This window comes from Alligator mississippiensis, chromosome 5 (genome assembly GCF_030867095.1).
Source record: "Alligator mississippiensis isolate rAllMis1 chromosome 5, rAllMis1, whole genome shotgun sequence".
Lineage (NCBI taxonomy): Eukaryota > Metazoa > Chordata > Crocodylia > Alligatoridae > Alligator > Alligator mississippiensis.
Window position 1 is genome coordinate 111,631,173 of NC_081828.1, and position 24,335 is coordinate 111,655,507.

The following is a 24,335-nucleotide window of genomic DNA, read 5'->3' on the forward strand; positions in this document are numbered from 1 at the left end:
ACTGCCCTCTAGGGGGACAGACACTCTAGAAGCTGGCATCAGGGCTCAGGGACATGCAAGGAGCAGGCCCAAAGACATGTGGATTACTGTGGTGGTAAGCTGCATGTTTTGTTTTGTTTTGTTTTGTTTTGTTTTGTTTTGTTTTGTTTTCTTCCTGTTGCTCTCTCTTGGCCCCAAAGGGGTGAAGTTTTATGTTTGGAATTTTGTTTGGTGGCCCAGAGGGCAGGACAGTTGGTTAAAAGAAAAAAATCTCTGGTAACAACTGATGGAACTATAATGAGCAGTGTGGAGGATGCATAACAGAGAACCAAAACAAAGGACTCTGCTGTATCTGACTTCCAGCTTTGTCAGGAGCACTTATTTGAGACCTGGGACATGCTAGGGCAAAAGAGACTGAGAGGCCACAGACCTGGCCTGAAGGTGGATTCATTGGCTTGCAGAAATAAGGGTTCAAATTTGGGTTTGAAACCCAAAAAGGACACAGATGGTCTTGTTAGCTAGCTTAGGGAGAAACCTTGCAGGTAGCAAAGTAGAGGTTGTGGAAGGGGTCCTGGATCCCAATCAGTGGCAATGGTGCAGGTAAGGACAAGCAGTGATACTTGACTTTAAATCCACCCCGCATGCTTGGGGAAGAGGCAAACTTCCCAGATTATTCAACATCAAGATGTGGCAAGTAACAGACATTAGCGGGACAGGGGGACTGTAGAGCCAGTTGGGGACAGAAATCTTGGGGTTACTCACCAGTAGCACCCTGTAACAGTCTTATGCAATGTTTTAATCACGGCAGATGAAGTAATACCTTCACCATTAAGCAGCTTTATAAATTATTATGCATACAGAACTGTGTTCTTCACATTTCTTTTTACAGAGTTGGGATCTGGCTTCTATAAGTTAGAAAGGGGGTAGGGCTAGAAGAACCCTATACCTTGAATAACCAAATAATTAAAGTTCAGTTCAGATTTGTGTTTAGTAGTTAATTATTCCACAACCCTTCTTTGCCATGCCTCTGCCCCTTCTGCCTCATACTTTACTCTGGAAAACATATTATAATCATACTTTAAATCCCTTGTGAACACAGGACTATATTTGTCTGGCTCCTAAGATATCTTCAGTGAATCCCCTGCACAGTTGCATGAGTCTTGTCACAGGAAAAGGAGAATAGAGGCAGCCACTCACCGCTTCTTACATGAGCAAGTCAGGAAAGAGAGTAAGCTAAATCAAGTCATCACTCACTTCTACACTCTTTTCAGCACAGATGATTAAACACAAATCAAGGAGTATGTTACATATAGGAGTAAAGGTTTTGACTTAGATTAACATAGTTTAGGCAGACCTATAGGCTGTATAAACCTAGAGTGAAAGGACTCTCCTCTATTCTTATAGCATTCAGGAGCTGTGAGGGTGCAGAAAGTACTGTAAATCATCCTAACCTCTGGACTGTAAGATGTGGTACAGCACAAATTCTTACCCTGTGTTTTTCCATAATGAAAATGTAAAACACTGTGGACCAAATTCTCTTTCACTTATTAAGTATGTTAATGGACTTGGGCGTCTATGCATGATTCTAATCCACGTTGCTTGAGTTCTTGACAGACTGATAATGCAAAAGTTGCATGGTTCCTCCCCCTCCTTGCTGCTTTTCTGAGTCCTAAATTAAGAATAGGAAGATGGTGTGATACAAAAGTAGATGCAATCTAGAAGTAGATTTTTAGGCCTTAAAATTAGAATCACACCTGGATTCCTCAGTTCACTTAGATGTCCAATAAGTGGAATAGTGGGGCCACAAGGTATCGTCTAGTATGGTAAAGAACAAACCAGTTCAAACACTGAAGGAGGCTTCCTGGGGAAATGGTAATCTCCTTCCCTGGAAGCTGGGAATTTTGTTTCATTTTAAGAGAAAGCTAGGCAAGTATCTGTTAGGTATAATCTAGGCAGTCTTGAACCTTCTTCTGAGCAGTAATATAAATTAAATGATCAATTGAAGTCCCTTTCAGTCCTCTTTTTTTTTTTTTTACATGCTAAGCCCTCTCCTCAAACTTGACCTGAAGGAGGAATCATCTTTCATTCAAGCAGCTGTGGAACTGCTTGGTAGGCAGGAGTGGAGCATGTGCATTCAAGTCCACTCCTTACAGCATAAAGATGGGAAGTGAAGAGACTCAAAATGGGGACATATCTAAAATTATTTTTGTTGAATTTATGTTTTTGAAACAGGAGTTCAAACAACTGATGAGTAAGAACAATATTGTATTGTTTTGAACCTTAATAGTGCAATTGTAATCAATTTTTATATATCCATTTCCTGGGCATTATTAAAAATACAGTTAGACATAGTCCCTGCTCTGAAGACCCAGCATTATAAATAGAAATTATGTAAAAAGGGCGAATTAACCCTCTTTTAGATATTGGATCTGGGGCACAGGGAGAGTAATGATTTGCTCAACATCATAGTGGAATCCTAGGGTCGATAGGGAATCAACCCAGACCTGTTCATTCCACAATCCATTGCCTTAACTTCATTTTCCCTATCAAAACAAAACTTAATCAATATCATCTCTGTGTCCTTCCCCAACCAACAAGTCTAGTTTTATTCTCTGGTTCTGTCACTTTATTCTATGGCAACGTGGTCTTTTAATACTGTTACATAGCTCAGGAGGTATCAACAGAGACAGAAACAATATGAGGACAAGATTCTGTAAATGACCCATAAAAAATAGAACTAGCTTTACTGAAGAGTCCAGAGTGTCAGAATGTTTATGAAGATAGAAATATTTGATAGTCCTTAACCTTTTTTCTAAAGCCTCAACCATCATCAACAATTAAATGCAGGAACATTGCTAACACTAGAACAAGAGATGCACACCAGGCCAAAGTCTGCTTTCATTAACTAATAGCCACATGCCACTGTCTCCTTGGTTCATCTGAATGACATCACAGAGATGGGAAGTGAACAAGTTCAATCACTTGCACATCATTAGTTCAGTAATAGTTTCTTTTTAAAGGTGCCTTAAAGAAGCACTTAATTTAATGTCATATCAAGTGCTATCCATCAACGTGTCCTTGATCACAAGAAAAATTGGGCTTCTTGCATACGGTGCAGCAAACAAAAGGCAGGCCAGATTTCACATTTAAAAATGAGCTGTGTGACAGCAGTAATCATTTTCTCTTCCACATTGATCTGTATGCCAGCAAAGAGTTCCTATTAAGTCTTGAAGAGGGACTGGCAGTTTCTATAGTTCTGAAGGTCCCTGAGAATGCAACAATTCAGTATGTTAAAAACATGTTTGCTTAGTTGAGTTTTTGTTTGTTTGTTTGTTTGTTTTAAAAAGGTATTTCAAAACCCTACTTGGTTTTTGTAGTTTCTTTCACATGGAAAGATTGCATTGCAATCCTCTTTAAAGGACACACAATAATGAAGATAGACTGGAAGAAAAATCATTACAGAATATTAATTATTGAAACAGGGTTGGATTCAATTCTCTTAAGCACCTAAATGGAATTATTCTGCTAATGCAAAATGAGGGTTCATCTTCCTTATGGTTGCTGCATTTTCATGAAGTCAGAACAAAACTTATTTGATACTAAATCTCTTTATGAATGCATTCAAAAGTTTATATCAACTTTTTGAAGGAAGGGGGCAGGTTGGGCCATGTCCATGCTGGAAGGAGACTGGGCCATGTCTAGGCTGGGGTGGGAGGGAGATGGTAGGTTCTGACAGAAGCAAGATCTCCACAGTTTGGGGGTAGAAGGGATAAGGTTAGTCTTTCAGACCCGCACCTTCCTGTATAGAAACTGTAGATTCCCACCCCACTTGGACCAGAGACTTCACCCCCACCCCCACCTCCACTCGTACACAGATACAGTCTGTACAGGTAGGGTTGCAGGGGGATAGGTGGACCAGGAATGGAGCCAGGGTCTCTGGAAATGGGAGGTGGGGAATGGAGTAGGTTGCACCATATCCATGTGAGGAGTGGTGGGGCAGCAGGGTGGGCTAGGAATGAGGGGAAGTAGCCCCAACTTTTGGGAGCATGAGGGGGAAGGGTTGATTTCTAAGAACCTACCCCCTCCTACCATGCCACCAGGACCTGACACCACCCCCACCCTCCAACCTCCCACTGACACAACCTGGTAATCCAGGTAGAGTCTATGAGGGAGTATTAAGAGGATTGGAAACATAAGACTGGGGCTATGGTTTCTGTGAAAGAGGGTGCAGGTGGGGTTCAATCCCCATTTGTTGTGAGGGGTGTATCCCACTATATGAATGGCAGAACTATGGAGAAGGATCTAGGGGTCTTGGTAGATCACAGATTCAAAAGACAAATGCTGTTTTGGGTGCCTCCCATGGGAGGGAATTTGCATCATTGCACCTTTTCTTTTACTTCAGGGGTGGGGCTTTTCATCTTTGTTTTTTTTTTTTTTTTCTAAGTCTTTCTCAGAGGTATTGGGTATTCGCTGCCTTAAAGCCTGGGGATTTTTGACTGGGGTGTGTCAGTGCTCCACCTGGGACTTAAAACTAGACCTTCCTGGCTGTGGGGTCTTGCACCTCTGCTCAGGGTCAGACCAATCGCTATATTTGGGGTGAGGAAGGAATTTTATCCCATCGTCTGTGGGGGGTTTTGTCTTCTGTCGGGGGGTGGGGGGAAAGAGGGGCACATTGCACTTTACCTGAGATAGCTCAAGCATATATTAACAGCATTTTACATAGCAGCAGATCATTGGCTGCACGGTCCTCCTGCTTTACCTATGGGAGATCTTGTGTTGTGTCAGGATTGGTGGGAGTTTTACTAAGAGGTTAGATTATGATTTTTTATAGAATGGTTTGGATAGGGATGATATTGCCTCAGGCAGGGAGTTGGACTAGGCGACCTATGGAGATCCTTTCCAGACCTATTTGTGTGTGATTTCTATGAAAAAAATGAAACTCACTGGGTCTATGTAGTACATTTTTCAAAATCTATAACTGAGAAAAATGATTTTAAAATGTATTTATAAAATGATCCAAACAAAAAAAAATTGCCATGGTCACAAATTGGGACTGTTGACTTCATCTACATATTCTAGGCAAGTGAACTTAATTGCACACTTTAAGATCCCGGTTCTGCCACCCATACCTATATATAGTGGCTTCCCATTTAAACCATGGTGATAATCACAGAATATGTTAAAATTCAGGTAGTTAGCTTTGTTAGTCTAAAGTCAGGGTAGATTTGCACCTTAATAAACACATCTTCATCTGTAAGCAAAAAAGGATTTTATTTTCTGTTAGCATCTGCAAAAGTGGTGTTATTAGAAGTAATTAAAAGGCAGCTTAATATATGCAGTAATAAAAATGCTCCATATTTATATGCAATCTTATTTTTTTAAAGTGTGATTTCTAAAGAAAAGGAGGAGGTGCGAATATTTGTAAAGGTCTCAGATGAATTCCATTATTAAAATGAATATCTATACCATATGCAATGTGGTGTTGCTGCAAATTAACATATTACTGTTTTATTCTTTAGAATTTTAAAGTTACATGAATGTGAAATATGATTTCCAGTGTAAAATACTTTGGCTTATACAGTATATGCATCTGTAGGAATGGCTGTTAATTCCCTATTTCCTGAAGAAAGACTTTGTTAGTCCTATGTATTCCTTCACAGATAAGCTATGGTGAGTATGGGACATGCAAGACCTTTTTTATGAAATCAGGGGTCTAGTTGATTCTGGAAGCAAGCAGAATAGGTAAAATGAATTGCTATTCCAAGGCATAGGTTAATGTCTGCTTCTCATTCTGCTTTGCTCCAACATACATTCCAAGGATTCAGATTTTTAATGGGTGGAGAGAGTTTCATGCTGTTTTAGACTGTTTGTTTATTGACTATTTTGGGGTAACTGGGACCAGGGGATTCCTACTTCCTAAAGGGAGGAGGAGAGGACCATTCTGGAGTCTCTTAACAATACCTGGCACCTGATACCAGTCTCATTCCTATCCCCCCAAACCCGAACATGCACAGAGTAGAGCAGCAGCCTCTGAGTCCTGAAGTTCAAGTTATACAAGTCTGGGATGTATTATTTGGGGATCAAGCCCTGCCAATGAAGCACAATGCTGATCTTGTTATACTTGTAAATAATACAATTTAGAATTAAACTTTTTTTTGTTATAATGTAGGATCAAACATTAGAAAAGGTAGCTTAAAAGAATATGCAAGTCACAACGTCAAACACTAAAAGTTAACAGCAGCCAAATTTGTAGTTGTCCATGGAGCCTTAATCCATCCCTCCATGCATATCTTCAAGTGCATGACCATACTACTGTTTTCCCCACTTAGCATATAAGCGGGACAAATATAAACTCGATGAAAGCAGGCAAGTGTAAATTAATCATTTCCTTGTTGCCTGAGTCTCTAACATGCTTCTGCCTCCCAATTTATATGGAGAATAGCTGCCTGTAGCATCTTTGTTCTTCATGCTAGTCTGGATCTTCATTTTCTGAAAATCACTGTAGTTCTGCTAAAGTTCATAGAGCTATTCTAATTTACCTCAGCTGGGTGTCTAGCCTTCTAACTTTAATCCATCCTGAATGGTTATTTTTTGAGCACATATTTATCAGTTCTGCAAAGATTATGTTGGAATGCATCCCAGTGACTGAGTTGTTCTGACGCAATTTAAAATAGTTTTTTGTTCCTCTTGTAAGTGGGACTTAGTAAATGTGGGGCACTTCACTTTGGTCAACTGTTCTGATAGGAAAAGGCTTCTTTGAAGTTCAAAGAGATTTGGAATCTAGCAGTGCATTCTGATATTACCCTTATCGCATATAATGCAGGAATTAAACATAAAAAAAGATGGTAGAAAAGGTCCATCTTCCCTTGATTTCTAAGTCCTTCATCATGCTTTCCTCTGAAATAGCCAATATTTTCAAAGAAGCAAAGTTTGTGTGGTAATATATTTTTAACAAACCAACTACATAATTGGGAGAGATGCTAGTCAAGTTTTTCAGGCACAAAATTCTCTAATTATACCCATTATTACCCTAATTACCATAAATTATTTCCTCATTATTACCAAACAAACCTTGTTTCTCTCATGTTCACAGGACCATCATGGTTACAACAATACTTGACCCTAAAATATTATTTTCAAACAAAGGTTTCTTAACATCTATTGCAATCCAACAGACTGTTGTTCATTTCTAGACAGAGATCTGAAGAGTTTAAATACTCTCCAGGCTTCCTGCCAGCATCTAACTGTGGGTGGAAAAGGTAGATGGAATCAAAAAATAAACAATATTTCAACCCACTGCGACAGATGCTCAGAGCTTGATAATAAAGACAGCAGGAGTATATTCTGCCTTTTCTTCAGGGATAGAGTGCTGGACAGTTTCCTGTTGATTAAGTCTCTACATTTTTCACTTTCATGTTTAGTCTTGCCACAGCCTTTCCAAGCATTTCCACAGTTCTTTCAAGTGAGGAGTTTGATTCCCAACAGCACTAATATGTTTTTCATAGTGGATGAAAAAGTTTTATCTAAATCTTTAGGTTACGCTAATGAAGAGTTTGGTATCTTCAATATGTGTGCACATTCATAATCATCTTCCTATCAGTATTCAATTGTGGATCTTGGAGGAGAATCAAAAGGACTGTAGTACAAAAGTGGATCTCTTTTTACTTCAGTCCTTCAGAAAAAAGGGAATTCGCCCTGCCTTCTTCTGAAAGATTTTCAGGTCTGTGTCCATATAGAGCCCTTTTAGAAAATCCCACATTTCAATAAATGTATTTTTTGTAGGAAAGGGTTTTACCATGTCACTGCATGGTGCATGATAGGGTCAGGTTTGGTCCGTTCCCCCCCCCCCCCCCCATTTTATTTAGACAGGAATATTAACATAAAACTAAGACCCTTATTATGAAGTTAATAAATTTGATCTGGAGAGTTATTATGCATACAATCAGTCATGTAATCCATGCTTTTGACAGCAGGCTTGTAACTGGGTGGTTTATCCCCTTAAGAGAAGTAATACAGCTTGGCTGAGTAGGGGCAGCTACAGAGCATCTACTAATGAAGCGAATGGCTTGCTGGGAGCTAAAAGTCCCAGAAAGCAGAGCCACAAAGAAGGCAGGTCATGCTGAACTATGTGGAAGAAAGACTGTTGTGTGAAGGCCAGAGGGGACTCCTCTCAGGGTCTGGCAGAAGACAAGATTGTGTTTATTTGCTTTCTTTATAGAAAGACTTTGTTACTGCTGGGACTTACTGGGAACCTGCTCAGGGAGCAAAAAACTGACCGAAGAAGCCCACAGGTGTAGCAACATGCTTACATGTAGTGGAGAATGCAGGCAGGATCAGCTCTCAGCCAGCAGAATGGATCCTGAGACAGTGTTAAAATGAATGGAGGGGGCTGTCAGCAGCAGCAGCAACAAGCTTTATAACCGCAGCTGCAGCTCCAACAAAAGATATAAGAGGAGCAGTATTGTGTTATGATGCTGCTACTGGAGCTGTAACAAGTGCAATCTAGCATGCAGGGGTGGAGCATCCTAGGGAGGATGCTTACCAGAATGGGGCTAGATGATGGACCCAAAGTTTTTTTTAGATACTTTTGATGAGAACATAGCCAAGGTAGCCCTATAATAAGTGGACTATTAAGCTAGTGCCCAAACTGACTGGTGGAGCCCAGGCTGCCTATTGGACCCTAGAAGCGGAGGCTGCATGCAAAAATCTGTTAAACCAAAAATCTACCTTTTTAGATCATGTGAGTCTTATGACACCAGATCACAAACCTGAAGGAGGCAGTGTGCCTTGACAACCTGAGAGGCAGAGTTAGAAAGGGGGAAGACACCAGTTGCCTTGAAAGGGGTAGGCCTACCAAAACCTAAACATCAAATATGGGAATGTGACTCATGAACCCTTGAGGAAGGGTGAGTCATCTGGCCCAGAAGCTTTGCCTCACTCCCCAAAGTAAAATGGACAAGCTTAGACCATAGACCCACAGGCACAAGAGGATCACCACTGGGAGGAAGTATTGGATATGGGGACAGGGGAGCCCTTAGTCTGTTTTTCATGTGTCTACCCTGGTCCCTGGTGCTGAGATTGCTCCCTCATGGACAGCAGTTACATCTTATCTAGAGTCTCTAAGGTCCTGGGACAGTTTCCAAAGCATATGGTGCATGTGCTCTCCAGCCTCATAGAAAATGTCTAAGTTCTGGGCCTTGTGGACTCGGGCTCAGCCTAAATGTCTATCTATGCATGAATAACTGGGGGACCTTGACCAATGTTCAATTCAGAACATTTATATGGAACCTTATACAAGGGGATACCTAGCCCTATTCCATTACAAAGATGTGATTGATGTTTGGGAACTACACAGTTACGTTGGTGGTGATAGTGGCTCGTTACTTTTTCCACCCAGTTGTAATGGGTTAGGATTGAGGCCTACTAGCCAAGCTGTTGTATTTAAGCAGCAAACAGTAAACCAGGTTGGGAAATACAAGATCACCTCCAAAACTGACTTGAGAACATATTGTTCTTCAATACAGAAAACTTTTTGGATTTTAATTCATCCCATGCTGGAAATGCCAAAAGGTCAGAAGGAAAGCTTTCTGAACAAAAAGGAGGCCTGGTAAGGAGTCTAGGAAAAGTGTGAGAGTCCATTGCAAGATAAACCTTTGGGTGCCTCCCACTTTAAAGGCTGGAGGCATGCAGCTGCCAGGTGCTTGATCAGGGTGGCCTTTTTAGGACCCTGCACACACAGGCTGGGGCAGCAGTTTGCTGTGAGCAGCCGAGGAGACAACATCTATCTGAGCTGCTTGAAACATCTTGGAGGTAAGGACAGGAGCTATTGGGAGTTTTGGAGGCTCATGGTCCCTGGCATGACCTGAAATGGCACCCTGCCAGGTAAGGGTGGCCCAGCAGGGCTGTTTGTGGTGGAGCAGCCACCAAGAAATTCCAAGCCAGTTACCTCCCCAGTACAGGCAGGTAGGGGCGCCTTAACCCCAGCTCCCCAGTCATCAGTGGGTAATTATCAGCTTGTGAGAGAGTGGCCCTAGTGAGAGAGCAGAGAGATGGGCCAGACATGCCTAGACAGAGGCACCTGAGCTCTGCAGGGGTGTAGGACCCTGAAGGCCCCAGGGTGGGGGTAGTGTTATGCTGGAGGCCTGCACAGAGTAAGGTGCATGAAGGGCTGTGCATTTGGTGGTTCATAGATTCATAGATGTTAGGGTCTAAAGGGACCTCAATAGATCATCGAGTCCGACCCCCTGCATAAGCAGGAAAGAGTGCTGGGTCTAGATGACCCCAGCTAGATGCTCATCTAACCTCCTCTTGAAGACCCCCAGGGTAGGAGAGAGCACCACCTCCCTTGGGAGCCCGTTCCAGACCCTGGCCACTCGAACTGTGAAGAAGTTCTTCCTAATGTCCAATCTAAATCTGCTCTCTGCTAGCTTGTGGCCATTATTTCTTGTAACCCCCAGGGGCGCCTTGGTGAATAAATACTCACCAATTCCCTTCTGTGCCCCCGTGATGAACTTATAGGCAGCCACAAGGTGGCCTCTCAACCTTCTCTTGCGGAGGCTGAAAAGATCCAGTTTCTCTAGTCTCTCCTCATAGGGCTTGATCTGCAGGCCCTTAACCATACGAATGGCCCTTCTCTGGACTCTCTCCAGGTTATCCGCATCCCTCTTGAATTGCGGCATCCAGAATTGCACGCGGTACTCCAACTGCGGTCTGACCAGCGCCCGATAGAGGGGAAGTATCACCTTCTTGGACCTATTCGTCATGCATCTGCTGATGCACGATAAAGTTTTGATGAATCTTTGCTCCAGGGAGGCAGCATACCTCTTGTGCTGAGGGGTCCTGGCAACAGATGGGCCCTTCCATACCTCTCAGGATGGAGTCGCCTATGACGAGCACTTGTCGCCTCCTCCTCTGGGTCCTCTTGGATCTCTTGATCTGTTTGGAGTGTGAAGAATGTGGTGTTTCTTCCTGCCCAAGGGTTTCCTCCTCCCCTTCTCCTCCTCCCCTCCCTCCACCCATCCTGTGGTGTAAAGGATGGTCTGCACAAGTGGGCTTGAAGGCCTACATTGGGAGTGTGCAGAGTAGGGTTGCTCATGTGGCTTGAAAGACTCCACAAGGGCCAACCCCCAGAAGATTGAGATAGGAAGGATTTTGCCCACTGAGGGGATAGGGGCAGAGTCAGCCCAGTGTTTGGCACAAGGACAGGGCCACGTAGAGCACAGGAGCTTGAGCGAACTGAAGGTGCTGCATGTGCCGTGCCAAAGAGTGAGTAGCAAAGCCTGAAGACCCAAGGGGATTTCTCAAAGGAACAGGGTAGTAGAGAGTGGCCCAGTGATGGGTGGTATGCAAGAGGCCCCTGTGGGAGGGAGATGGAGTGCAAGAGGACTGTGTGAGAGGAGGGTGGAATGAGTGTGAGTGTGTAAGAGGCCCAACAGTGGAATGAGTTTGCCCTGGCCTGAAATCAGGGAGCAATACAATCTGAATGCCATCTGTGAGGCATGGGGCATAGTGTAGGAAAGGTACAGAGCCATGGATAGTGTCCCCTGGCATTAGGATAGTGAATGGGCAGTGTCCTGCTTAAGATATCATGATGACATTCAAGTTATGGCAGATGAGTCAGAGTAGGCTGCCCTAGACAGGTGCGTGGGCTAGCTCATGACCCAGCCCTAGGAAGACTCCCTGTCATACTCTCGCTATGGTCATTTGGTAAGAGTACATGGCAAAATAGTGGATGAACACTAAGATGCCCAGGATCTGACATTGGAATGTAGTAGTGAGGATCATAGGTGACTGGGAGGACCTGGAGATCCCAGCTTTTGGTGCCTAAATTACACTGGAACCAAGTGTTAAAATTGGTGCACAATATACAAGACCCCTGTTTGGGGTCTTGTGAACCCAGCATTCATTCCTGCCTGTGGCAGGGGGTCAGGCTACATGATCTGTTCAGGTCCCTCCTGACCCTAGCTACTATGAAGCTATGAAACTATGAAACTACACTGAGCCAGGGAAAAATTTAGGAGAGTTTGCTGACCTGATTGTTTTGGGGTTTTTTGTTTGGGTTTGGGGGGCAGGGATCTATGAAGAAATTAAGAGGCACTGTTAGTCATGTCCAGAGTGCCTCTGGCCAGTACATCTTTTGACTGTGTTGGGGTGGACATAGTAGGTCCCTTGGAACTGAACACCAATGGATGCAACTTCATCCTGGTCCTGGTGGACTATGCAATGTACTATCCTGAGGCAGTAGCTATCCACAATACTTCAGCCTAGATAGAGGCTGCCAAATTGTTGAAAATATTATCATGTGTGGGGCTTCCACAAGAGATGCTTATTGCTTAAGGCTGTTGTAAGAGGTATGTTCCTGAGAATCCACTTAGTCTGAACTGTGGTCTACTAGCATCCAATGGATGGGATAGTGAAGAGCTGGGGAGGAAAGTGTAAAACAAAGCCCTCTCACCTAGTGGGCCCCCTCAGTTACCCTGGCTAGCTATTGGGGAGAGGGAGGGTGCTTCTTTCCACTGCCCCAGCTCTGGCCACAGCAAAGCCCAGCTGGTAGCTGCAGGGTGGCAACTGCATCCTGCTACTGTCAAGAGACCTGGATTGGGGCTGGGGCTGGGGAATGGAGCCCAAGCCTCTTGACAGGGGTAGCACAGAGCTCAGCTTTGCTGCGGCCAGAGCTGGTGGCGGGAGAGGACAGAGCTTGGGGGAGAAGCTGTTCAGCAGCCACATGGGAGGCTGATGGAGTTCCCCTGCTAGCTGGTCAGGATTGATGCAGGCATGGTCAACGGCCCCTCCACCCCCTCCCCCTCTCCCCCCAATCCAAGAGGCAAACGTCTTCTGGGTTGTGGTGTGTGTAACTCATAGCACTTTATGTAAAGCACCATGAGTTAGAGTGCCTCTTCTAAACATCTATAGGCACCCTAAATACATTGTCAAAGTTTGTCGCTTATGTGATGCTCCAGATCTGATGAATTATTGTAGTGACTTGTGAAAGCAAGATATTACCACATATGTCTTGACAAAGGGGCGCTAGAAGATTCCTCTGACATCAAAATCATGGGACAGGATCCATAACATCTTGGTGGCTGCATCAGTTTTGAACCCCATCCTTTCATCTCCACAGTGACCTGACAGCTTTCAGCTGGGTAATGTGCTGCTGCCCCATTAAGAATATGTTGCTGCATATCTTGATGGTGTAGTTGTATTTAAGAGTACTTAATGAGTGGGGCATCTCCAGGAGGTCATAATGATGTAATAGGCACTTCAAACTGCAGTTCTTGTGGCCAACCTGATGAAATGAAGACTCAGCTGTGCAAAGACTAGATATTTGGGCTATGGTTTAGGTCAGGGGTTGTCAACAGTGGTATGTGTACCCCTGGGGTATTTGGACCAGTCCTAGGTGATACACATGGGTGGGCAGGGACAGAGCACCACCACCTCCCAGGAACAGGGCCAGGGTGGGGCAAGGGCAGTGGTGCCCCTCTGTGGGGTGAGGAAGCTCGCACGCAGTGGCTGCTGCTGCCACACACCACCCCAGTGAGCTTCCTCACCCTGCAGAGGGGTGCTACTGCCCTCACCCCAGGCTGGATGCCCACCTGCATGCTTTCCCCACATCCCTGGTCCATGTCCAGCCATGTGCTACTCCGCCTCCCAACCCCGCTTGGCATCCGGCCATGTTCTACCCCCCACGCACCGCTTGACATATGGCCATGCACTACCCTGCCTTGCTCAGCATTTGGCTGTGTGCTACCCCTTCCTCCTGCTCGGTATTCAGTGTGCACTACCCTCTCCTGCTCAGTGTTTGGCTGCCAGGGGTACTTAGAATAAAAAAGGTTGAACATCCCTGCTTTAGGTAGTAGAGAGATCAGGCATCTTATTGATGATGTAAAAGCCTTAGTGGAAGCTCCAATGCCCAAGTTAAAAATATAGTTGAAATCTTTCATTAGCCTGGCCAGTTATTATCAGCTTTTTATTCCATGTTTCTTGTCCATAACCACCCCTGTGATGGACAAACTACTACTCTGGGACCATGGTGTGCACCCTGGTGTGTGCAGTGGACCCTAGTGTGTGCAGGGGCACTTGGAAAAATTGAAAGAATTAATTGTTCCAGTATTTTGCAGTCTGGACTTTGAACACTGGTTCAAAGACTGATGCCTGAGTGAGGCATTGGAGCCATTATTTCACAGGACTTTGAAGATGAAGAATACCCACTCCTCTATGTAAGCTAGAAGCTTCTATCCCAAGAACAAAACTACTTGGTCATTGAGAAAACAATGCCTAACAATAGAGTTGGTGGTTGAAGCTCTCTGGTATTATCTCCTGGGTGGTCCCCCTTCACCCTTGTTACCTATAATGCCCCTCTAACCTGGTTGAAGGCAATGCAGGACACAAAACTCGAGACTCATGCACTTGTACCTGGCTTGCAGCCTTATGCTTTCTAAATGTGCCATTGACCTGAAACTACACAAACGCAGACTTCTCCTGAGAAGGGGGTGGGAGTTAAATTAGAAAGTGTGTGTCTCCAACTCCACTTTTGGGGAAGGTGTATAACATGCTATCCTGTCCTCTTAAAGGGGTCATACAGCTGAACAGTGGCAGCTGTGAAAAGACTGCTAATGAGGGAATGGCTTGTTGTTTGGAAGAAACAGGCTTCATTCTTATTGTTTGGTCACAAAATTGTCAGAGACCTTTATTTACAAGCAGCTGCTGGGGAAAGCACCGGAGAGACAGAACTTTCTCTTATCAGTCCCGCATGCCCTCCCCCAACAGACAATTGAAGCAAGCCTTTTATATGTTTCAATTCAGGTTACATGACACAAGATATAACAAGTCAAAGAAAAACTGGTCTGAACCAGAAAGTTGCAAAAGGGCATAGACTGTGGTTTGACCTATTGACCTCATAGGTCTACTCAGCTCAACAAGGGAAAAAGGGTGGGAGAAAGAGCAGATTGCAAAATAGGTGGGGAAAAAGCAATCATTAGCAAATAGTGCACTAACTCAAGAAGTCAGCAGAAATTAAGGCCTGGGGTTTTCTTCTTCCACAGTTGGGAGTTAAAACCCCCAGAAAGTAGAATCACTGGTAGTGTGTCTATATGTGTCATTAGGGGCAGCAACAAACTGTGGAGCTTATTGCTCCATAGATTTTTGCCTAAGGAAGCTCTAGGGTACATGTCTGGGTGCATGTGCAGACCACAGCAAATTGACTTGCGTCACAGCAGCTCCAGTGACAGGGGCCCTGGGAGGTCAACCTGCCCGCCTAGGACTGCTTCGACTGGGTTCAGTGGGCTGTGACTGCGACACGGGTACTTAAGTGTACGGCTAGCCAGCAGGCAGCCCTGGCACTGAAGCACCATTATGTCCCAGCCAACTGGTCTACACAAGCACTGCTGCACATGAGAAAAACTCTGCAGCAGGGTAGTACTTGTTTTAAGTACAACCCTGCTTCAGAGTTTATTAATTTCATGTACCCTAGTAGGGGAACATGTGTAGATGCCAAGGTTTTTACAATTAGTTTACTGCTAATAAAACATCTCATGTAGATGTGCCCAGAGAGTAAAAAACATGGGAGAAGCAGTGGTGAGCTGGACTGTTGAACTGCATGGAGGACAAGACTGCTTTGTGATGGCCAGAGCCACAGGGGACACCTCTCAGTATCTGGAACAGGACAAATAGGGTTTTTTTTTTTTTTTATTTGCTTCCTTTTTTAAAAGACTTTGTTTATTGCTGGGCCTGCTAAGTGACAGCTCAAGAAGCAGAAGTCAGGCCAGAAACATTTTTTAATGCTGGGGCTTGCAGGGGAACTGCCTACGGAGCAGAAGTCTGCCTGAAGAAGTCCACAGGCATGGCAACCCATGTACAGAACCACTGGGTACTAAGACAGAAAATGATTTATGCAAAAATGTTCCATTCAAAAAATGGTGCTTGTTTTATTTATTTTATTTATTTATTTATTTAGGGTCTTGAATTATTTCCAACTTTTGTTTTCATTTACCTAGCATGTTTGCACTCCATGCCAAAGTTAGAAGGCATAGTAAAATAGAGAAATGTCTTTATATTGTACTCTGATACAGTAAAAATCATATTAGTTGCCATTTTTTTCTCAACATTACATTGTGAAAACTACAGTTTGCTTTATAGCACATCTCTGCTTTGAGCAAAAATTCTCCCTGTTTTTACTTGATAGCCATAGAAGTCCAACACCAGCAGAATTATTGACACTGAGAAAGAAAAAAATATGGCTTGGGTTGGGGTCTTTATGCCTAGTCTACTATAAAACTTTTATCTTATGCCTCTGCATTTAAGAGGTCTTGTGGGAACAATGTGAAAGGGTTTGGATACATAGATTCATGACTTTGTGATTCTATCAACCATTCTTTGTCTATGCCATGAGCATACCCTTACCAGGAAAATGTGATTCGTTTGCATCTTGGTTCAGGGTTTGTCAGAACAGTGGATACTTTAATCAGTGTCATTCTAGAACTTGGTTCAAAGTGAAGTTATTTTATGAAATACAGTTTTATTTAGAACTGATCAGAAACTGTAATGTCATTTCTGCAGGTATCTGATATTTGAAAATGTATATTTCCCAGCAGCTGGGAATCCAAGAGTCCTGGAGGAGACACCGGCAACAGTGGCATGACCCAGCCAGAGATACTTGGATTCTAGGAGTGAGAAGTGTGCCCTCAAAGAAATAGTGTTCCTTTATTATTATTATTATTATTATTATTATTATTATTATTATTATTTCTTTTTAGTAAGCATTGGCTTGAGGGTATGGGGGGTTCAGGAAAGGGAGAGGTTCTTTTTTTTAGATAAGGCAGCAGCCTGCAACTTTTGTTGGAATTCTTTGGGTGGACTGGGAGTGTGGATACAAGGGAAGCGTGGAAGCCACAGTAAGGTGCCAGTGAGGTGCAAGCAGGGATAAAACCCCTGTTCCAGGCAGGGCAGACACCAGAGAGAGGATGGAATCTGTGGAGGGCTGGAGCTCCTTAGCTGGGTCCTGACAGAGTGGGCTTGCAGTAGATAGAGCCCAGCTAGAGAAAAAGGGGTGGAGGCCAGGCTGAGGAATGGCTGAAACCCCAAGAGGTGTTTGCAGCCAGTGACCAATTTAGCATTAGTGAAGTGAGAAGCCTCCTAAATATGATGTTGGACAACACCCATGAGACATGGCCATCACTGTGGGGGAAGCAGGAGGTCATTATTAACACACTCAAAATGGGAGTGTGGAAGAAGCTCAAAATGAGAGGGTGATCTGGTCAAGGACAACTTCCCTCCTCCCCCACTAGCTCCTTTCGAGTGGAAGGTAGCATGCAAATCTGGGAGATCACGTACTGCACTGGGTGCCTGGAAGTGGCCAACCTTGGTCTCATTGGCAGTTTCCAATCTTTAAGAACTTTACGCTAAGAGCAAATCACGGCAGGAAAGTTTGGAGGTAGGGAATAGGCTGGGAAATCCCAGAGACAGCCTGATCTGATCGCAAGCAGACATTACACTCTGACTGACCAGTGTGGGCCTGCTACAATCGCTCTAATGATACCTAGTCATGATAGTAATATTAAAAGCATTAGATAGCTTTATGAAATAAAATAATCGCTGTATGATTTAATTAAAAAGTATAATACTGAATATTATTGGGAGAGTTTATATTGCTAACATAGAAGAAACCTTTTTTATTAGAAGTTTCTGGAGCAATGTATAATGGATTTTATGTCAGCATAATATAAATGGAAAGAACTATAAACAGTACTCAAAATGAAGACAGCAGTGTTTACCCTTCATGTCACTTAACATCTCAGTAATTACATTTAATTGTGAAAGTATTATCCTTCCACACTGACTGCATATTTTAAGGGAAAGATGCTTACAAATTCACTCTGATAGTTGTACTTGTAGAAAGGAATTAAGGTGCACATCAAAACAAACTCTAAAGATAAAAGGAAAACATTAAATCAAAAAAGGTGAATGTGTCTAGAATGATTTAGATAGTAAGGTTTTATATCTGCTGGTAGGTTTGTACTGAGTATTCAAATATAGCTGCTTTCCCTGTTTCAGGATTGTTTCTATGTTGTGTTTGTATGCACTGTTTCTGTTATACATTTACCTTGATACAGATAGATGTTACAGAAGGTAGTACTGATGATTCTTGTAGGTGGTTATATTCCCTTTCTATAAATACTGCCTTTTCATAACACTAGGTAAGGGGCCACTGCCCAACTGAAGATGTTAAAGGGGCAATATTTTATTCTGTAGCCTTTTATGCCTCTATAAATACCATTTAATTAGCTAGGTGAAAATTCCTCTGGGTCTTCCAGAGCAACTCCATCCCAACTTCTGGCAAAGCAGATACAACTGGTTGAAAGTGGTCATACCTAGAAAGTTATTAATTGATTCCTGTTGGAAGAATAGCAGTAAAAAAAGTCAAAGTTTAGAATGTAGGTTAGAACAGTGCAAAGTCTGCTCCAACATATGGTGGGGCTCACACCAAGAACTGCATATGCAAGGGTTGCATAAAATCATTTTTGCACCATTGTGCTATCTTTTAAAATCCTGTACCAAACAGAGAGTCTGTATCTTGAAATTCTGAACTCCCAACTGAGCACTTAATCATTCGTTGGAGCAAAAGCTTAGATGGTTTTCCAGTACAGTGATTTTAATGTCACTGGGTTCTTCCTGTTTGTGTTGCCTGGTGGAGATGGCTTCACCACAGTGGTAGGCAAGTGGGCAGCTAGGGTTGCCAACTCTGACTGAAGCTATTCCAGGAGATTTTTTTCCCCCAACATGACATACTGTTAGCTAAATAGCTAATGTAATGTACATCTCCCAGATTGCTTTCAATAGTCACCAGGAGATTGTGCCAATTCCAGTAGACTCCCAGCCAATCCAGGTGGGTTGGCAACTGTATGGGCAGCTGAACACACACTGGCTTTATCCCCCTTCACTTTCCATAATTATAAAATCATTAGCGTCTTCACAGATGTCAATGGAATTGCACCACCAAAAAAATGAATCCAGTTGTCTTATTCCAGATCAAATAGATATAGGTGAGATGGAGCTTCAGCACCTGTTCTGCTTAGTTTTCAGTGTTTCAGCAGAAAAATTGGTCAGAAAGATGGTAGACCCAGTCAGTCGGTGATTCCTCTACAGTAGCATAATCCCAGGATGTAACATGGGTATATCCAGTTCCATACCACTTAATGCTGTTACATGGCATAATCATAAATGAATCTCAGGATTAGGAGCATAATCAAAACGTAGTGCCATAGTGTTCAGAAAGACATTATAATTAAAATTAGATAGGTGAATGTTTAGCATGCTTTCTTATCATTTGGAGGCAAAAGCAATTTCCTTGTTGAAGTGTGGAGTCTGTCACAGACACTAGAAATGTGTGTCTGTTAGGTTCAGTTATGAAACATCCAGTACTTGGAATTTACTCAATTTAAGACTTTGCTTTCAGACTGGTACACTTAATGAGCCTATTCTTCTAAGTGTTTTGTTTTGGTTATTGAGGGCAGTGTTTATTTCTGGAATATAATTAATAATTCTTGCAGAACTGGTTAAAGGACCCTTTGAAAACTATTGTCTTTAGCCCTTCATTTTGTGAGGGCCAAAATTCAATCAAAACACATTTTTTAAGTGAGTAAAGATTATACTGGCATATCTATTAAAGTGTGTTTAATGATTAACTTTAATTTAACATCTGTCTAAAGTATAACATCAAAAATTGAATAACTTATCATGTAATTACATTAGAGCCCAAGTAATGTAAAATATTAATTAAAAATTAATAAGAAATTCATAAGAAGAAAATTTAGAAGGCATTCTTTGATTACTCACTTAATAAGGTGGCTACTTTGAGAAAGTAATCTGCTGAACTGCAAATTACCAGTTGCTGGATCTGATAAATACCTGAAATATTTAGGTTTCATTGACATTCTGAGAAGTTATAAGTTATGAGCTACCTTTTGAAATATAGGCCATCTATACACATGCTCCAGGGTGAAGCATTGCGGGGGGGGGGGGGGGGGGACTTTAATTACGTTCTACAAGCTTTAGTTGAAGTGCCCCCGCTGATACTTTGGAGCATGGGGAGGCTGAATATACGTGACATGGAGGCTGCTGGAGTGTGCTAATTAGCACACTCAGCTAGACTTGATTAGTCAACTCTTCTCTGATGCCTGCTAATTAGCATGCGTCAGAACAAAGCTCTGTCATGTGTGTAGGTGCCCATAGATATTAATGACAGAGATGTGCTTATTCTATGAGACATAGTTCGTCTCCCATTCTCCTGTACTCTATTAGCTGTATTGTAAAACTGGTGTACATGAGAAGAAAATTGCCTGGATGAAATTAGGATCTGAATATGAATCTAAAATTCTTAGATCTCAAATTATTCCTGAACTTTAGGACTTTTTAAATTAATCTTCAAACAATGACATGGGGAGACTATAATCAACTTAATGGCTCTATGCATGTATTTTAATAAATACATGTATAGGACTGGAACTGCAAAAGGCCTCGTGTAGATGAAATGAGAGGCATGTGTGCACAACACCTTAAAGCAGGCTAACTGCTTTTGCACCACTTTAATGGTGCATGCCTTGGCAGCATATTGCAAATTCATTCTAGCCACTGTAGGAAATTGGGCAGCATAATGTGCCTTAAATGACTTGGGGCCATGGAGCAAAGCACCGGGCTCCATACAGCTCCACAGCTCTGCAAGAAGCCCTGTAGGTAGCCTGGCAGAAGCCTGGGAAAACAGGTTCCATCTAAGAAAAGTGGTAAGCCTGATATATATAAAGTTTTGATTTTGGGCAGTGTGGCAGGCTGGCTGGTGGGCTCACTGGCAGCTTGGACTGTTAGCTTCAGCCCAAAGGGCTCAGGATCCACGGGTGGAAACAGTTTTCCTTCCCCACCAATCAGGAGTAGGCAGAAGAAAGGCAGCTATCTGAGCCAGGGATGAGGTCAAAGAGAGGATCTGAGAGGGAACTAACCCCTCGGGCTTCCTTCAGAGTGAATAAAAGCCTGTATGCTGAGCACACGGGTGGCTTTTGGTGAGGAACAATGATGACAATGGGGCTTGTGAAGAGCTGGTATAGCTGACCAGTGGGGCAGAGCAGTTGCCCCAGAAGTGTCCAGAGGATGCCTCCAAACAGTGAGCATCAAGCGGCTGCACCCCAGCCCCAGTGTGGAGGGAGCTGCAATGTCAGTGTGCAGATTGGTGCATGGAGTCTCTGAGACCAGACAGGACCCTAGCAGTTGCATGAGCCAGTGTGGTTTCCCAACTCTGCATGAGGCTGGAGCTGGGCCATCAGTGCACAGATCGGTGCACAGGGCCATATTGCTGATGGGATACCGTGGCTGTATGAGGTGGTGTAGGTTCCCATTCCTGCCCGAGGCAGGAGCCCCTTTGATTTACAGGGTGATATACAGGGCTGAGAGTGGGCTGACAGGCCCCAGTGGCTGCACAGGGCAGTAGCTGCACAGGGCAGCTCGGGCCTTCCTGCCACGTGTGGTGACCAGAGAGACAACCACCCCAGTGAGGGAGGACACCCCATCTCAAACCAGTGTACAAGTACCCTCTGACATCCTGTGAATTGGAACAAGGGTACCTTCCGCATACCACCTGGGTCATAGTGTTGCCCTGAGGGGTCAGGCCAAAGCTCAGGATCTCAGTATTGTGGTGTTAGACAAGAGGGTGTGGTGTACAATTGCACATGCACACATAAAAATCAATTAAGCACACATACACTCACTAGGTGCATACAACCTACACCCCTACACCACTACTAGATTCACACACATTCAAAATAACCAGTTTAGGTTCATGCACACCTATCACAAGTTTAAGCCTATACATGCTACACACACCAAATTCAGACAGAATCATTTACCAGTTACCAACACCTGCACATCCAATACACATACGTAGATTACTAATTCATATACCACACACACACAATGATATCTATATATGTATATATATGCGTATTCACTAATTCACACACATACCACCCACCTACACTTACACAGGTGAGTTCGTAAGCTGGGTGTTGTGATGTGTATGTATGTATGTATGTATGTATGTATGTACGTGCTTGATGTACTTGGGATACCTGGGGAAATGTTAAGGTAAGAAAGTAGAAGTGTAGGGAGTTGAAGTTGCTGGGAGTGAAAGTCACTGGGACCAGGATTAGAACTAGTAGACTAGAGGGGCCTGGGCTGAAGAACTGAGGCTCGGGGGTAACTTCAAGTTAATTGATCTTAAGACAACGCCCAAAGCCTGCAGAATAGGGAAGCATGCTGGCACAGAGGCGGGGGAGCTGAAAAGGTAGGTGGGGAGAGGGGAAAATGGGACTAAGGGAAAGTGTGGGTGTTAAAGAAGGTCTCTGGGTGTGGGGAGCCAGAGGATGGCTCCAGGGCAGCTAGAGAAGCTGCAGGGAGTGAGTGTAGGTTCTGGGAGTTGGAGAAAGGCTCCAGGTACTGGAGAAAACTGCAAGACAGCCACGAGGAGCTGGGAAGCTGGGGGGGGGGGTGTACTACAGAAGGTGCGGGACAAGCCTGAAAACAGAGAGACGGACAGCAGAAAATCACAGGAAAAGCAGCAGGAGAGACTGAAAGGTGGCAGGGCAGTGGGAAAGCAGAGAAAGGCAGCAGAAAGTCACAGGGAAAACACAGTAGATGGCATGGGAGGCTGAAAGGCAGCAGGGACATCAGGAAAGCAAGGAGAGGCTGAGAGGTGGCAGAAAAGGGGAGACGGAATAGGAAGGAGATTGGAAAAGTAGCGGGGGGGCGGGGCTGGAGCTGAGAGAGAGAGAAAATGAGGCTGTAATTTAAGATAGGGAAGGGACTGGGATTCAGTAAAACATGACCCAACTCGGGGTTGCAAATGACAGTGGTTTTGTTTAACAGGGGAGATGGTGACACAATGTCTTATTGGTTCCCTTGCGCGCATGCGCGCGCGCACACGCACACACACACACACAATGGCAACAGGGGTTAGAGAGACTTGGTGCAGGGGCTGAAGTCCACAGAAGTCCAGGGGGAGAGAGACAGAGAGACAGAGAGAGTCCAAATTGTAGGAGGAGGTGTGCAGGTAATATCTACCTATCCAGGCTGGAAGTTGATCCTCGATGGCCAGTCGGGGTCTCCTTCAACTCTGTTGTCCAGAGGGGGTTGCTGGCAGGGCCTCTGGGGTGGATAGGTGACGTGAAGCTGGTCTGGTAGGGATGGAAATGGCGTTCCCACTGGGTCTGTCTTCACTGCCCCTTTTTATAGGGGCAGCCCTTGTGTGACCCTAATGACAGGAGGCATGCCTAGGCAAGGGTTAGCCCCTGGTGTACTGAGCATGTGTGCTCCATGCAGGGATGTGAAGTTTTGAGTGCCTGTGATGGTGGGGTACAATGGTAGAGTTGTTGGTTCTGTAGGGTCTTTTGTCTTTCAAATGCTGGGTTCTTGTCTCTGTTTCTGGGTGAGGTCCATGGTTCCTGGATGAATCAATGCAAGGTGATGGCCCAGTCATTATAGGCCATTCAGTAGAGGCCTGCTACCATTGTATTTCAATCGCTCCCAATCACTCTCATTCATCCAGGAATCAATTTACATGGGAGGGGTACAATAAATCATAGTATTGCAACACAGGATGCCCAAGCAGAGGACACAAGATGGAGGCTTGACATATAAAATGGAAATTTGACATGACTTTGTTTCACTTACAAACACAGGCCTAAATCATACAATATCCATATAAAACAATAATAATCAATACAAAAATGATAATAATACAATACACAACAGTAAGAATCAATACAAACCTAATAATTATACAATATAAAGCAGCAGATATCCGAAACCAAAAACTTGCTAGCAAAATAAAAATGTTAAAGCTTATCCTAAGTCTGAGCTCACTTATACTTATCTATAGGGAATAGAGAGGGAGAGAAAAAGTCAGAAATGGTTTGGGGAAGGGGAGGGAATGCATTTTAAAATGAATAAAAAAAGAAAAACTGAGGGTTTTGCTACAATAGCAGTATAGCGTAACATGCTTCCTTTATGCTTCTGCAAATTTCTGAGTTACCAAACTGGCCTGGAAATCAGACCTCAGAAAAATAGGACCCTTTCAAAAAAATAAGCATTTGTAAAAATTGAAAAATGAAGCACTGAACTATTTATGAATAAAAGACATATATATGAGTTTTATTGGAAGATCATTTAGAAAATGTTAATCTGTTCTACAAATACATCATTTAAACATAATTTTACAAAGTCTAGACATATCATTGGCTCTCTCTCAACAGAAATCCAGAAAAAAAGTGTGGGCACGATGTTCCTTTAACTTGATTTTTCATGTCCTGCTGCCAAAT